The 6,356-nt window shown below is 38.7% G+C and overlaps 1 pseudogene; it reads left to right on the forward strand.

Annotated features, from left to right (window-relative positions):
* The first annotated feature begins 5,219 nt into the window (after positions 1-5,219).
* Positions 5,220-6,143, forward strand: LOC129025849 (large ribosomal subunit protein eL6-like; annotated as a pseudogene).
* Positions 6,144-6,356: the final 213 nt, after the last annotated feature.

Raw genomic sequence — 6,356 nt, forward strand, 5'->3', positions numbered from 1 at the left:
AAAAATCACACCATTTTCTTAATAAATGCAGATAAATCATTCCACAAAACTCAGCACCCCTTTATGCTTATAAACCTCAGCAAAATCTCCATACAAGGGACACACCTCAATGTAATAAGAGCCATCTATGATAAACCCACAGCCAACATAATACTGAATGGGGAAAAATTAAAAGCATTCTCTCTGAGAATTGGCATGAGACAAGGCTGTCTGCTGTCACCACTCCTCTTCAACGTAGTACTGGAAGTCCTTGCCAGAGCAATCAGATAAGAGAAAGTAATAAAAGGCATGTAAATTGATAAAGAGGAAGTGAAACTGTCACTGTTTGCTGATGATGTGGTTGTTTACCTAGAACACCCTAAAGACTCCTCCAGAAGGTTCCTAGAACTGATAAAAGAATTCAGCAAAATTTCCAGATACAAGACTAATGTACAAAAACCACTAGGGCTTCTATGCACCAACAGGAGCCAAAATGAGAATCAAGTCAAGAACTCAACCCCTTTTACAATAGCTACAAAAATAAAATACTTTGGAATATACTTTACAAAGGAGGTGAAAGACCTCTATAAAGGAATCTACAAAACACTACTGAAAAAAATTATAGACAACACAAACAAATGGAAATGCATCCCATGCTGATGGATGGGTAGAACCAATACTGTGAAAATAATTATGCTGCCTAAAGCAATCTACAAATTCAATGCAATTCCCATCAAAGTACCACCATCATTCTTCACAGAGCTAGAGAAAATAATTCTGAAATCCATACGGAATCAGAAAAGAGCTCACATATCCAAAGCAAGTCTAAGCAAAATAACAAATCTGAAGGCATCACATTACCTAATTTCAAACTACACAATAAGGCCATAGTCACCAGAACAGCATGGTACTGGTACAAAAATGGGCACATAAACCAATGGAACAAAATAGAGAACCAAGAAATAAACCCAAATACTTACAGCCAACTGATTTTCTACAAAGCAAGCAAAAACATAAAGTGCAAAAATGACAACCTTTTAAACAAATGGTGCTGGGATAATTGGCTAGCCAAGTGTAGGAGAATAAAACTGGGTCCTCATCTCTTACCTTATACAAAAGTCAACTCAAGATGGATTAGAGACTTAAATATAAGATCTGAAACTATAAAAAATCTAGGCAATAATATTGTAAAAGCTCTCTAGACATTGGCTTTAGCAAGGGTTTCAGAACCAAAACCCCACAAGCAAATGCAATTAAAAAAAAGATAAATAGCTGGGACTTAATGAAACTAAAGAATTTCATACAACAAAAGGAACAGTCAGCAGAGCACACAGACAATTGCCTGGGAGAAACAGACAACAGAGTGGGAGAAAATCTTCACAATCTATACATCTAACAAAGAACTAATATCCAGGATCTACCATGAACTCAAACAAATTAGCAAGAAAAAAAACAATCCCATCAAAAAGTGGGCTAAGGACATGAATAGACAATTCTCAAAAGAAGATATACAAATGGTCAATAACTACATAAAAAATGCTCAACATCACTAATATTCAGGGGAATACAAATCAAAATCACAATGTGATACCACCAAATTCCTGAAAGAATGGCCGTAATAAAAAAAATAAAAATAAACAGTTTATCTTGGCATGAATGCAGTGAACAGGGAACACTTCTATACTGTTGGTGAAAATGTAAACTAGCACAACCAGTATGAAAAACAGTGTGGACATTTCTTAAAGAAGTAAAAGTAGAACTGCCATTTGATCCAGCAATCCCGCTACTGGGTATCTACTCAGAGGAAAATAAGTCATTATACAAAAAAGATGCTTGGGCGTGCATGTTTGTAGCAGTGCAACTGGCAATTGCAAAAACGTGGAACAAAACCAAATGCACATCAATCAATGAGAGGATAAAGAAACTGTGATATATATATATATATATACACACACACACAAATATATATATACATATATAATACATACAAAATATGTATACAATATATATATTTTATATATATATATATGAATACTACTTATCCGTAAAAAAGAATGAATAATGGCAACCTGGTTGAGATTGGAATTTATTATTCTAAGTAAAGTAACTCAGGAATGGAAAACCAAACATCATATATTCCCATTCCTAAGTGGGAGCTAAGCTATGAGGATACAAAAGTATTAGAATGACACGGTGGACTTTCAAGACTCGGGAAAATAATAGGAAGCAGGTAAGTGATAAAGGACTAAACATAGGGACAGTGTATACTGCTCAGGTGATGGGTGCATCAAAATCTCACCAATCACCACTAAAGAACTTACTCATGTAACAAAATACCACCTGTTCCCCAATAACCTATGGAAATAAGAAAAATGTTTTAAGAAGCAAACACAGAAAACAAACAATTTTGTTTTGTCTTGTTTTGTTTTCCTGCTGCAAGGAATTTTAGCCACTTAAGAAGTCTTGTTCCTGTAATTTGGAATTCCTATTCAAATTTGACCAAGTCAGGTAGAGTCGGTCAAGTCCAATCAAAGAAAGACTACAACAACAACCAAAACCCAGAAATGAAATTTCTGAGCCCTCTAATGGTAATGAGAAATTAAGAAAAGCTGGTTCTCAATTTTAAGTTTTAATCATGAAGGAGAATTTCCAAGACACAAACCCAATTTCTGTTACTTACCTAGTAATCATGACTCAAGGCTGCTCTTTCCATTCTTAGAAGCAGGATAAAATACTCACACTTGTGAGGATTGGGACAAGATGGTTGAATGGGAACAACTCCAGTCTGCAGCTCCCAGGGAGACCAATGCAGAGGGCAGGAGATTTCTGCATTTCCAACTGAGGAAATGTTGATGCTGATGAACAGGGAAATAACCGTGTTCATCTCACAAGGATTGCCTAGGCAGTGGGTACAGCCATGGAGGGTGAGAAGAAGCAGGGTGGGGCATTGTCTCACCTGCGAAGTGCAAGGGGCCAGGGACCTCCCTCCCCTAGCCAAGAGAAGTCATGAGGGACTGTGCTATCTGGCCCAGATACTATGTTTCTCTCATGGTTTTTGTAATCTGCAGACAAGGAGATTCCCTCGTGCGCCTAGATCACCAGGGCCCTGGGTTTCAGGCACAAAACTGGGCACCCATTTGGGCAGACACTGATTTAGCTGCAGGCTTTTTCTTTTTTTCATACCCCACTGGTGCCTGGAATCCCAGTGAGACAGAACCGTTCACACCCCTGGAAAGGAGACTGAAGCCAGCGAGCCAAGTGGTCACGCTCAGGGGGCCACACTCCCATGGAGACCAGCAAGTTAAGAAGCAATGGCTGGAAATTCTCACTGCCAGCAGAGCAGACCGAAGTCGACCCGGGATGATCAACCTTGGTGTGGGGATAGGCAAATGCCATTACTGAGGCTTGAGTAGGCAACAGTGGTTAACAGACACCTCATACAGGAGAACTCCAGCTGACATCTGGCATGTGCACCCTTCAGGGGTGAAGCTTCCAGAGGAAGGAGCAGGAAGGAATCTTTGCTGTTCTGCAGCCTCCACTGGTGATATCCAGGCAAATAGGATCTGGAGTTGACTTCCAGCAAATTACAGCAGACCTGCAGAAGAGCAGCTTGACTGTCAGAAGAAAAACTAACAAATAGAAAGTGACAATATTAACATCAACAAAAATGACACCACCACACACACAGAAACTCCATCCAAAGGTCATCCGCCTCAAAGATCGAAGGTAGATAAATACACAGAGATGAGGGAAAAACAGTGCAAAAATGATGAAATTTCCAAAAATCGAATCCCTTTTCTCCTTCAAATGATTGCAACTCCTCTCCAGCAAGGGAACAAAACTAAAAAGAGAATGAGTTTAATGAATTGACAGAAGTAGGCTTCAGAGAATGGGTAATAACATACTCCTCTGAGCTAAAGGATCATGTTCTAAACCAATGCAAGGAAATTAAAAACCTTGATGAAAGGTTACAGGAACTGATAACTAGAATAACAAGTTTAGACAAAAACATAAATGACTTGAGGGAGCAGAAAAACACAGCATGAGGACATGGTGAAGCAAACAAAAGTAGAATAACTGAATCAATCAAGTGGAAAAAAAAGTATCAGAGATTGAAGATCAATTCAATGAAATAAAGCATGAAGACAAGATTAGATAAAAATGAATGAAAAGGAACAAACAAACAAAAGAAATATGAGACTATGTGAAAAGACCAAATGTATGATTGATTGGGGTCCCCGAAAGTGATGGGGAGAATGGAACCATGTTAAAAGAACACTCTTCAGGATATTATCCAGGAGAACTTCCCCAACCTAGGAAGACAGGTCAACATTGAAATTCAGGAAATACAGAGAACACCACTAAGATACTCCTCAAGAACAGCAGCCTCAAGACACATAATTTTCACATTCTCCAAGGGTGAAACAAACGAAAAAAAAAATGTAAAGGACAGCCAGAAAGAAAGGTTAGGTTATGTAAAAAGGAAGTTTATCAGACTAACAACAGATCTTTCTGCAGAAACCATATAAGCCAGAAGAGAGTGGGGCCAATATTCAACATTCTTAAAGAAAAGAATTTTAAACCCAGAATTTTATATCCAGCCAAACTAAGCTTCCTAAGTGAAAGAGAAACAAAATCCTTTCCAGAGAAGCAAATGCTAATGGATTTTGTAACAACCAGTTCTGCCCTACAAGAGCTCCTGAAAGAAGCACTAAGTATGAAAAGGAAAAACTAGTACCAGCCACTGCAAACAGACTTTAAACCAACGAAGATAAAAAAATACAAGGAATGGCATTACACAATTGTAAAGGGATCAATGAAACAAGAGCTAACTCCCCTAAATATATATTCTCCCAATACAAGAGCACCCAGATTCATAAAATAAGTTCTTAGAGACCTACAAAGAGACTTCCACACAATAATAGTGGGAGGCTTTAACACCCCACTGTCAATATTATACAGATCAACAAGACAGAAAATTAACAAGGATATTCAGGACTTGAATTGAGCTCTGGACCAAGTAAACCAATAGACATCTACAGAACTCTCCACCCCAAATCAACAGAATATACATTCTTCTCAGCACCACATTAATACTTATTCTAAAATGAACCACATAAATGGAAGTAAAACACTCCTCAGCAAAGGCAAAATAGTGGAAATCATAACAAACAGTCTCTCAGACCACAATGCAATCAAATTAGAACTCATGATTAAGTACCTCACTCAAGCTTTCCCATCTTGCAAGACAGCGGGTGAAAAAGTTGAGAAGCCAGATACTAAAGAGAAGAAACCCAAAGCCAAGAATGCTGATGCTGGTGGCAAGGTGAAAAAGGGTAACCTCAAGTCTAAAAAGCCTAAGAAGGGGAAGCTCCATTGCAGCCGCAACCCTGTCCTTGTCAGAGGAATTGGCAGGTATTCCCAATCTGCCATGTATTCCAGAAAGGCTATGTACAAGAGGAAGTACTCAGCCACTAAATCCAAGGTTGAAAAGAAAAAGAAAGAGAAGGTTCTTGCAACTGTTACAAAACCAGTTGGTAGTGACGAGAACAGCAGTACTCAGGTGGTTAAACTTCGCAAAATGCCTAGATATTATCCTACTGAAGATGTGCCTCGAAAGCTGTTGAGCCACAGAAAAAAACCCTTCAGTCAGCACGTGAGAAAACTGTGAGCCAGCATTACCCCCGGGACCATTCTGATCATCCTCACTGGACGCCACAGGGGCAAGAGGGTGGTTTTCCTGAAGCAGCTGGCTAGTGGCTTGTTACTTGTGACTGGACCTCTGGTCCTCAATTGAGTTCCTCTATGAAGAACACACCAGAAATTTGTCATTGCCACCTCAACCAAAATTGATATCAGCAATGTAAAAATCCCAAAACATCTTACTGATGCTTACTTCAAGAAGAAGCTGTGGAAGCCCAGACACCAGGAAGGTGAGATCTTCGACACAGAAAAAGAGAAATATGAGATTATGGAGCAGGGCAAGATTGATCAGAAAGCTGTGGACTCACAAATTTTACCAAAAATCAAAGCTATTCCTCAGCTCCAGGGCTACCTGCGATCTGTGTTTGCCCTGACAAATGGAATTTATCCTCACAAATTGGTGTTCTAAATGTCTTAAGAACCTAATTAAATAGCTGACTACAAAAAAAAAAAAAAAAAAAAAAAAGAAACTCACTCAAAATGCACAACTATTTGAAAAGTGAACAACCTGCTCCTGAATCACTACTTGGTAAATAATGAAATTAAGGCAGAATTAATGAAGTTTTTTGAAACCAACGAGAACAAAGAGACAACATACCAGTACCTCTGGAACACAGATAAAGCAGTGTTTAGAGAGAAATTTATAGCACTAAATTGACACCCTAACATCCCAA

Source organism: Pongo pygmaeus, chromosome Y (assembly GCF_028885625.2).
Source record: "Pongo pygmaeus isolate AG05252 chromosome Y, NHGRI_mPonPyg2-v2.0_pri, whole genome shotgun sequence".
Taxonomy (NCBI): domain Eukaryota; kingdom Metazoa; phylum Chordata; class Mammalia; order Primates; family Hominidae; genus Pongo; species Pongo pygmaeus.